Genomic DNA, 10581 nt, shown 5'->3' on the forward strand with positions numbered 1-10581 from the left:
GAGAATCAACCGAAAGAGCAAGCTGGCTTTAGGACAAGATTCTCAACTATGGATCACCTTCATGTAATGTCACAGCTAATGGAGAAGGCAAATTAATATAAAACACCATTATGCCTGGCATTTGTGGATTATGAAAAGGCATTTGACTCCATACAGTATAAGGCAATGTTTCGGGCACTGGAAAGACAAGGTATAGATACCCCACATATTATGATTTTGAAGAAAATATATGAGAATGCTACCTCCTTTATTAGACTAGACAAAGACAGTAGGAAATTTAAAATCAAGAAAGGAGTTTGACAAGGAGACACAATATCTATGAAGATTTACTGCTGCCCTTGAGGAAGCTTTCAGAAGATTAGACTGGTCGCAGAAACGAGGCAATGTGAACGGAGAGTACCTAAACCATTTATGATTTGCAGATGACATTGTGGTCAAAAGCCACAATCCCAAAGAATTAGAGGAAAATCTTAATCAGTTATGCACAGTTAGTAAGGATTTTGGACTAAAGATGAATATGGCTAAAACAAAAGTAATGATCAACAAGTATGCCACAGAAAGGGAAATAATGATTGAAGGAGCAGTAATTGAAAAGGTGGAGTCATATACTTATCTGGGACAAGTTATTAGCTGTAATAATGAAAAATGGCTGGAAGTCAAGAGAAGAATAAATGTTGGATGGATAGCATTCAAGAAATATAGTCACATACTGAAGAGCAATATCCCAGTTTGTCCGAAACGTAAAATAATGAACCAATGTATACTCCCCACCATGACTTATGGAAGTGAAACTTGGGCACTCACAAAAAAGAATGGAAGAGAAGCTGAGAACTACACAGCGAAGAATGGAATGAATTATATTGGGAATCAGACTGTTAGATAAGAAGAGAAACACATGGATTAGGCAGGAAACTCAACTAAAGAACTAAAATGGTCTTGGGCAGGACACATAGCTCGAAGACATGATGACAGATGGACTAAGAAAATAACAGAATGGTACCCAAGAGGAGCTAGAAGAAAACCTGGAAGACAAAGGCGGAGATGGATCGATGAAATTCATGAGTTTTTGAGTAGTAAATGGATGGCCAGTGCTCAAAACAGAAGGAACTGGAAAGTTGCTGGAGAGGCCTTCATCCTGCAGTGGATTGAAAATGGCTGATGATGATGCTTATAATACAGCATCATCATATGTTTAGGAATTCGGTCATTATATGTTTTATTTTTTGCATTATAACAGAGCCTTGTTATAAGATGATATAAAGTAAAATTGAATTTTACAAGTTAAACTGTTTTTAATTCTTTGAAATGAAGTTGATTTTTTTTTAGTAGAATAACAAATTCTTGTGAGGCCTTGCAGAATTCAACACTGGGCTTCCTGTCATTAATTTTATAAGAAAGCAAATATGACAATAAGAACGGCAATGGTTTATTAAGTTAATTTTCATACGCAAAGTAAAAAACAATGTTTGATAATCTTAATGTATGCAGTGCATTACTTTTAGGTTTTTTTTTTTTTTTTTTTTCCTTAAATGAAATTATTTTTTAATTCTGTGATTAATAAAAGTGAAAAGTAAAATATGTAAATATAGCTATTGCCTTATCAGTTAATTACTAAGATCATACAGAACTTTACAGAACACTTAATAAACATCTGTTGTTTTACATTCTCTAAATTTTGCGTTTAATTTAATTACAACTGTATATAATACCCTTACCCTTCTCCCATATACTCTTTTTTTGGGTACATTCAGATATATATGAGGTGTGGCAATAAAGTTCCCAGCTTGTGCAATAAAAAGAACACAAAAATGAAGGAACTCAAAAATTGTTTTGTTTTTATTCAAAGTAAGCACTATCCAACTGAATGCACTTATTATACCATTCTAAAAGTTTTTGAAAAGAGTCAATGAAGGTGGTCAAAGAGGTGATGTTTAGTTAGGTAGTTTCATTTTTCTTTATGTCCTCAACATCCTGACATATGTTTCCTTGATGGCAGTTTTTACCTTGGGAAAGGGGAAGGAGTCTGTTGATGCCAGATTGGGAGAGTAGGGTGGATTGTTTGTCTTTACAATGCATTTAAGTAATCTTTCACATATAAAATGCAGCATTACCTCTCTCCCCTTCAGATACATAATTCTTGTGAATCACACCGTTTGTCACAAAAAATTATCAGCATCACCTTGAAACTTTTTTGCTTTGGTGATGATTTTGAAGTCCACTGCATGCTCTCACACTTTGTCCCTGGATCATATTGAAACACCCAACAGTCATCTCCAGTAATAATACAGTCAAGGAAATTAGGATTCTCTGGATGAAGTCTTTGCATGGTGACAATCTTTGTTGCTTCTACTCATCCATGAGGCTGTGCAGCAAAATTTTTCAAATTTTGACCTTCCTTTGCCCCAAGTCTTTATGCAGAATTTGACAAATTATCTCCTTATTCATATCTAACTCATTGACCATGATTCTGAGGATCAAAATTTAATCTTTTGCCACAATTTCCTAATCCTTTGCAACTGTACTCATTTTGAGAGGTTGATGGACATCCTGTTCTTGAATCATTATGAACATCCTCACATCTGTCTTTGAACCGCTTATACCATTCAAATACACCAGTATGGCTTAACATTTTATCACTTCAATAAACTTTTTAACATTTCATACATTTCTCTTACAGATTTTCCCAGTTTAAAGCAAAATTTGATATTCATTTCTTGCTCCCTTGCAAAATTATAACAGGAATGTTAATGCCACTAAGGAAACTGGTTGTTACTTGCAACCTGTTAGCCTACTGGATAATCTCTGAACCACCATCTGTTGGAGGAAGTTTGAACTACAACTTTCCACTTCCATTTATTTTTAAACCCATCAAACATGACAACAACATCAACAGTATTGCCACACCTCGTATGTATAATATGCCAAGCACCTATTGTCTTCACTGTGCTCATTCCATCTATCTGCATGTAACAGAGGGACCCTTATTGGAAGCATTTCATGAAATTTGTGTTAGGACTTGTTTTAAAAATATTTGTGAAGCCAAACCAAATTTCATTAAAAAGTGCAGATAGAAATCTGGCAATTAATATTTATTTTTTCTATACAATTTGAATGGGAAAAGATAATTAAATAATATATAAGAAAATTTATATATATATATGGAGACAAGATAAAAATATTAATGTGGAAGGAGAGTAATAAATATACACTTTTAATTACATTATATGGCTAAGTTTAGAGAATGTGAATCTATAGAGTTTTATTAAGTCTCCTACAAAGTTTTTAACATTTAGCAATTAATTGATAAGGAAATAACTCTATATTTATTTGTCATTTCAACGAATAATTTGAATTTATGATTAATTTTTTTTAAAAAAATTGGAAGTGCCTGAAATGTAACATGCTGGGTACATTAACTAACTTTTTTTTTTAAGTCTCTTTCTCCCTATGTATATATCTCTACATAATCAACTCTATATTCATGAGCCTCATGTAACAATACATGTGAATTGTGCATAGACTGTCTAAAGGTAAACAGTACTGCATTAAAATTACATTTAATCTATGAATTTCTTTTTTACATACAAATTATATAGAAAAAAGAAATAATAACCAGATTTCTATTTGTCCATTTTTAATGAAATTTCGAATAGCTCAACAAAGATTTTTAAAAGGCCCAAATATAAAATTCATGAAAATCCATCCACTAGGAGTTCCTCTTTTACATGCAGATAGACATGGTGAAGACATTTGGTGCATATGACACACCTAAAAGGCACCTGGGGTTTATTATTATTGTTGCTCTTATATTATTTCTCCCTGATTGGGGGATTCCACTCCGTGACTGGTACTGCTTCCAAGTACACAGGGTGGTTGTAATGTCTGGTGTTACTGTTGGTCAAGGAACTCTCTGACTATCCTACAGGTGTTCAGGATTGCAACTTTCTGGAGTTCCTTGTAGGTGTTCTCTGGGAGACCTATTGCTGCTAGGCTGCTATGTAGGGTCTTTGGCACCATACTGGTGGTCGACACGATCGGGATGGTCGTTACTTACTGCATATGCCACATCTCCTTTACCTCATGTCTCAGGTTTGTGTACTTCCTAATTTTTTCCTAATAGGTTTTCTGGACATTGCTAGTGTTAGGCACCGCTATGTCAATCAGGTAGGTAGCCTTTTTCATCTTGTCCTCAAGGGTTATGTCCGGTCTGTTGTGCGGGATGGTCTTATCTGTTATTATGGCTTGGTCCCAGTAGTGCTTGTGGGTTGGGATCTTTAGTACTGCCTGGGGTTCATACTTGTAGTATGGTTATTATTATTATTAATATTATTAGCCATATGGTGCTGGTGCAAGGAATCCTGAGGCTTATGCTGCACCGGCCAAAAAAAAAAAAAAATTCCCAAGTTACCCTGTGAATGAGAGAGAGAGAGAGAGTCAGAAGTAGAAAGGAATCACCAAGAGAAGAATGATGATATCCAGCTCAGGACCCTTGGTTTGCCAGGTGCATACTCACCAGATGTAAGCCCCTGGGGTTAGCTGGGATCTATCCAATTATATTAAGGTAGGCAACAAAAGAGGTAAGCAGATCTTTTGCCATGAATATGAGAGTGTGCTTGGATTCAGGGGAGGTCCTCATGAACTGAATATGTACAAATGTATCCCCAATTCACAAAGAGGGGAATCAAAGGGTGACATGAGCAATTACAGACCTATAAGCTTGACTTCTGTTACAGCAGAAATAATTGACTTACTGGTTAAAGGATGCAATGCAGTTATACTGCATCACTCTCTAGATGGTCCTTCAGGGATTTATCAAGGGGCAGTTTTGTCTGACCAGTCTGATTGAATACTATGTTATAGTAACAAAGTAATTGGATACAAAAAAATAGTTTTTACATTATATACTTAGGTTTTAGAAAATCTTTTAATACTGTTGTACATAAAAGACTGCTATACAAATTGGAGCAGCGTGACATTAGATGCAAATTACTGCTAGGGATAAAGGGATGATGGAGTGGTAGAAGACAAAGGGTGGTTATTAATGGGCACTGCTCTTATTAGTGGAGTTACCTAGGTGCTGGACCCATTATTATTTTCTATATTTATCGAAGGCATATCAGGCTTAATATCTAAGTTTTCAGATTATACAAAGCTTGACATGGTGGTTAATGACAGTAATGATGGTATGCTACTGCAGCAGGATCTAGAAAAATTAGGCAGATGGGCTGAGAAATGGCAGTTGAAGTTTAGCCTTGACAAATGCAAAATACTGCATATGGGTAGCAGTAACTCTCAAAGTAACGAACTAACTGTGTTTTATTACATTCGTGGTAATATGAAAATGACCTGGGAATAATTGTGCAATCATATTTGAAGTTCTCTGAGCAGTTCAAACGATGCCATGGCAGCACATGGGGTTTTGTCAATGATATATAGGAATTTTGCTAGGAAGGATAAGAATTATGCTAGCAGTGATTATTCCATTGTATAAGGCAATAGTCACGCCACATCTTGAATACTGCATACAAGTCTGGAGACCTCATTTTAGGAAGGATGTAGAGCTTCTGGAACAGGTTCAGAGAAGATTGGTGAGGGAAACAGAAGGGTGTACTTATCAAGAAAGACTTCAATTCTGCAAATTGCAGCATCTGGAAACCAGGCGCATACAACAATGATAACTGATTGAGTTGTTTAAGCAACTGAACTGAATTGAGTTGAGTATTATCGATACTTTTTTATGAGCGTTTTCCTCATAGTTATGAGGTGGTGTTGAGAAAAAGCTGAGTTAAAAAATGCTCCGTGTGAAAGTGTTTGGAATTTAATCACCCATGACAGGAAGGAGTATGTGACCTTGTCAGTCAACCATAGCCTAAAAAGACTGTGCAATGCTCACGGGGTAGAATTTTTCTCCCAGTGATATGCACTTATTTAAGGAATTGTTTTTGTAGAGATGGGATAAGCTTGAATTGAAGAGGGACAAGAATATATGCTTATACTACTGAGGCAATGTGGTAACTATTTTTGGAAACTATTGTGTGGCAGATAGTACAGGACAAAAAAATTTTATAGTTAGTTTTTAATGAATTTTGAAGTAATGGTTAAATCATTTAATATATATAGAGGTCAACCAAATTTGTTCCAGGTGTAGGCATTAACATTAAAGTCAAAGAAAGCATAATCACATTAAAAAATAAATAAAAGGAAAAAAACTAATAAACAAAAAATTTCCACACTTCTCAAAAACAAAAAAAAGGTCATTTTTGTGCTATGCTATTATGTTTGCTACTCAAGTTGTTCCTGTAATGTTGCTTATGTAGTTTTTGGCAATTGCAAATAATAATAATAAACTACCTTAAGGTAGTATGGTATTAATTTTGCTAGTTAAAATGAACATTTTAGTTTCAGTATGATACCTTCAAATAGTGACCTGCACTATTTGAAGGTATCATACTCAAGATTTAATACTCTTTGTAATGTAATAGTTTTAGAATTTTGCTTGCTAAATTTTTGTTATCTGCTCAATCAGAAAACAGGTATGTACTGATAACTGCCACATAAAATGTAGCAGTTATCAGTACATACCTGTTCCCTGATTTTTGTGGCCACATGTCTCTGTAGTGCAATCAGTAATGTTGGTAGAAATCCAAAAATATACCGAAGGAATAGTATTAGTAATGGCCGCATGGTGCAAGAAAGCCTATGGATTATGCTGCACCAGTCAAAAAAAAACAAAACAAACAAATAAAACAAGTGTAATAAAACAAGTAGACAGTGTGTATCTGTCAGCACTGTGACAAAAAGTGTCACTATAAAGAAGCAAAGTCTGCCGAGGCCAGATGAGTGTGTGAGTAGTGTAGGTATCATGGATAGTGTTGTTCATCTGGCCTCAGCTACTGGAAGGCCCTGTCACCAAGAAAAGGCATTCCAGCATCCATCCACGGCACGAGCCTGACCAGGTCAGTAGAGGGACACCTGTTGGAGTCCAAACCCTCCCCCAGCAAAGCAAGGAAAGAGACTCAAGAAATGACGTAGGGTATCGGGAAAGAGAGAAGAAAGGGGAAGGAAAAGGTGCGACCTCAAGGAAGGGAGGTCCCAAGGCGAGCAGTAGTGCAGAAAACCACTAGTAGGAGAGCACCCTTAAGAAAGGTGAGAGGACAGCAAAAATCAGTCAAGTAAGAAATGGCAAAAAAAAAAAGTGTAGGCAGCAGAAGGACCCTGCATCAGGAGATCCCACACATGGGGAGAGGGCGTCAGCAGGAAAAAATAATAATATTAAAATTACTCCTATCCCTAAGGGTTAGCTGGCTACCAGAGGAGAACCTTGGTGGAAGAATTTTGCACTGAAATGTGGCACCTCTGTAGCCAGGTGGGCAGGAGCAGCAGTGCATAGCACACGCTTCTTGATTAGACCGGGGTTTGAGCCCGTGCCCACCAAATACGGAGGATGTGGAAAGGTCAGGGAATGACCACCGCATATCCCCGGAGCAATATGGCCTTAGTTGCTAATGCTCCTAAAAACCAAATAACAGCACTGAAATGTGTGCACCAGCAGGAACATGAGAAAATCCTACATCAGGTTAGGGTTTGCATGAAGATGATCCTAAGTTCGAAGAGAACATAGGGACAGTCTAGGAGGTTTCTGAAAAGAGAAAACTAGTCAGGTTCCAGTGAGATAGCAGGAGCAACAGCAGCAGTAATCAGAAGGTATCTCCTCTTGAAAAGGGCAATACAGAAGTGTATGAAGGCATTGAAGATTTCTCTAGTTTCAATCAAAGATTTTACAGGCTGGGGAGCAAGCAAGTTGCTTTGAAGGAGGAGGAGGAGGAGTTGTTGTATCAGATCTAAATAAACCATACAGTCGAGCATAAGGTGATTCCAGTTCTGTTTCACCACAGATGCATGTGTCATCCACTGCTCCAAACTGATGAAGATGAGCTTTGAAGGATCTGTGCCCAGTGAGCATAAAGGTGGTCTCTAAGTTGGGATGAGCTAAGTCAGGATACTTTTTGTGAGCAAAGCAATATCCAGAAAGAATTTTCTGGTGGTCTCACCCTTGAGCTCTGCAAACCAGTGGGACTGCCAGAGGTTGGAAACTTCAGACCTTCTTCTTAGTTGGTGTCGGCAGCATCAGAGATACCGATGAAGACAGTTTGTAAGTTCCTTCTGGTGCAGTGCAAGAGACTGTAGTAAGTAATGTAGAAGGCTAAAAGTAGATTTCTGGAAATGACCTGAGTTCTAGCATGGAGATAGTTCTGCAAGCTCTTGTGGATCGGAGGAGAAAGATGTTGAATTCTATTCAGTTTGTTGGCAAAGATATTTCTCTCAACCCTGTGGAACCATGCAGGGGCACCATATGAAACAATCAGGAGGAAGCTTGCAGCGTACCAATGCTTGAGAGTCCTGCCTTTGAGTTCCCAGTCTGTTCTGGTCATGCAGGCCAACACACGCAATTTGCAGAAATATTATATAGGGCGCAATATGTCCTAAGTTGCTGATATGCCTGAAACCTACACCAACCAACCAACACATTGCAAGGGCTTTGGTTGCGTCAGAAGAATGTTAGAATGGGGGTGAGGATCAGTGGATCAGACAACAGCTGACATCAAAGAGATCGGTTACAATCCGTCAAGTTTTCAACATTGCAATCCAATCTCTGTATTGGCCTATGTTAGGAAACACTACAAGCAGAAAGCTACAAGAAGCGGAGCTACATTCTAATGGTATTGTGTCATCTTTGCTAATGAATCACGTTTGGGATCCACTGACCACTGTATGCATATCTGGAGACATACCCAGAGAGAGGCAAGTTAGCATGTCTAAGGAGTAACATACCAGGCCAACGCCCAGAATTGTTCTCTGGGTAGTCATTAGTTACAATAGCTGTTCAGTTCTGGTGATTCTTGATGGCACTTGGACCTCAAAAATAATTTGCTGAAATCATTCTGAGCAGTGTGCTCTTGTCCTTTCTATACTCCATTCCATTTCTATTTTCCCGCAGGATAATACCCACCCACATGGGCGCCGGCAGCATCATACAACCTGGTGCAAGTACACCACCTTTGGATTTCGAAGTAATACACAATTTTTAATATTTTCATTAATTTATTGAAACACTAAAACAATAGAAATTCTTTCTTTCAAAATACAAGTACTTTCTTCCACCGATCATGAAACGTTGGCTCTCCTGTACACGTAAATCAGTCAAACTTGACTTAAATACCCCAGGAGCTCACATCTGGTGAGTATAGGCTTGGCACACCCAGGGTCCTGAGTTGGATATCATCATTCTTCTCTCTCTCAAGGGTTACTCGGGAATTTTTTTTGGCTAGTTCAGCATAAGCCTCAGGCTTCTTTGCACCATATGGCTAATAATAATAATTAAAATATTGCATATATTCGAAAATTTATTCCCACATGCACCACCTGCCTGCGCCCATGCCCACTCACTCACATACATCTCTTACATCCAAACACTGCCTATGTAATATAGACATGCTTCCCTGGCATGTACATTCACCAAGTCTGTGTGAACAAGTGCAAGAAGAATGGCTCAGTGCCCGTCAGAATGATATTGATACTACTCCCTGTGTCACATTTGACTTTTAGCAATCTCAATCCCGAGGAATATATCATTTTAGCAATCTCAGGTCATGAGGAATATATTTTTACTCAGTACTGCACGCAAAACCTCCATATCAATATAATAAATCTGTATCCGTTCTGAAAAGTCTGAGTTAGTGTCATCTTAAACCAGAGAAATTTCTTTCAGTTAGTTTCAAGTGGACGTGCTGCGTTCAGCTTCCACTTTTCATCTTACTATGATTCATATCTGAATTTTTCATAAGAAACTTGCTTTGAACGAATTTCACATGATACTATTAACGTTTTTGGTACTGAGCCAAAGACGTGATTAATGTGTAATACCACGTTTATTTAGTGTAATAATTCTAATAACATCATTCAATGATCCTGACTTAAGAAATATTTGAAGTATTCTCTACATCTTCCATTTGTCAGCACCATTTGATCTGCTTCCCGAGTATATTTTGCGTGTTCTTAATCACTTGTTTTCTTTTTCCTAGCTTTAGACACTTTATAAAAACCTCTTTTTGTTTCTTTGATTAGGAGTTTGTTAAATGCTAAAGCAACTAAGGCCATGAGGTGCAAATGTGTTGTCTGTAAAGTGTATATATTATGTGGTCGAATGACCGGTTATTTGGAAAAAAAAAACCCGAGCTTCCGAGAGATAAAGCCATGCAACCTTAGCCCGAAGCCGACTAACTCAGTCACGTTGTGACAAAAGCCCATAATGCAGCTATCACCCAACTTTTCCCTCTCGTATGTATGTACACTTCGCCTAAAATTTTCGAATCACATTTAATTTCTCTTAATTTTAAAAGTTTTTTTTTTTTTTTAAATAGGACTGGCTTGTTTGCCAGTTTTTATTAAAATATTTTCTGTTATCTATGAAAATCAAAAACCTTAAATAACATTTAAGAAATTTCTAGAATATTCGAAAATGGTGTAGAAGACTTCTGAACGTTGTAGATGATTCTAGGAAGAAGTGGAAGTATCGTTTCA

The sequence above is a fragment of the Mastigoproctus giganteus genome, chromosome 3, assembly GCF_048544385.1.
Source record: "Mastigoproctus giganteus isolate SK-2022 chromosome 3, ASM4854438v1, whole genome shotgun sequence".
In the NCBI taxonomy this organism is placed as follows: domain Eukaryota; kingdom Metazoa; phylum Arthropoda; class Arachnida; order Uropygi; family Thelyphonidae; genus Mastigoproctus; species Mastigoproctus giganteus.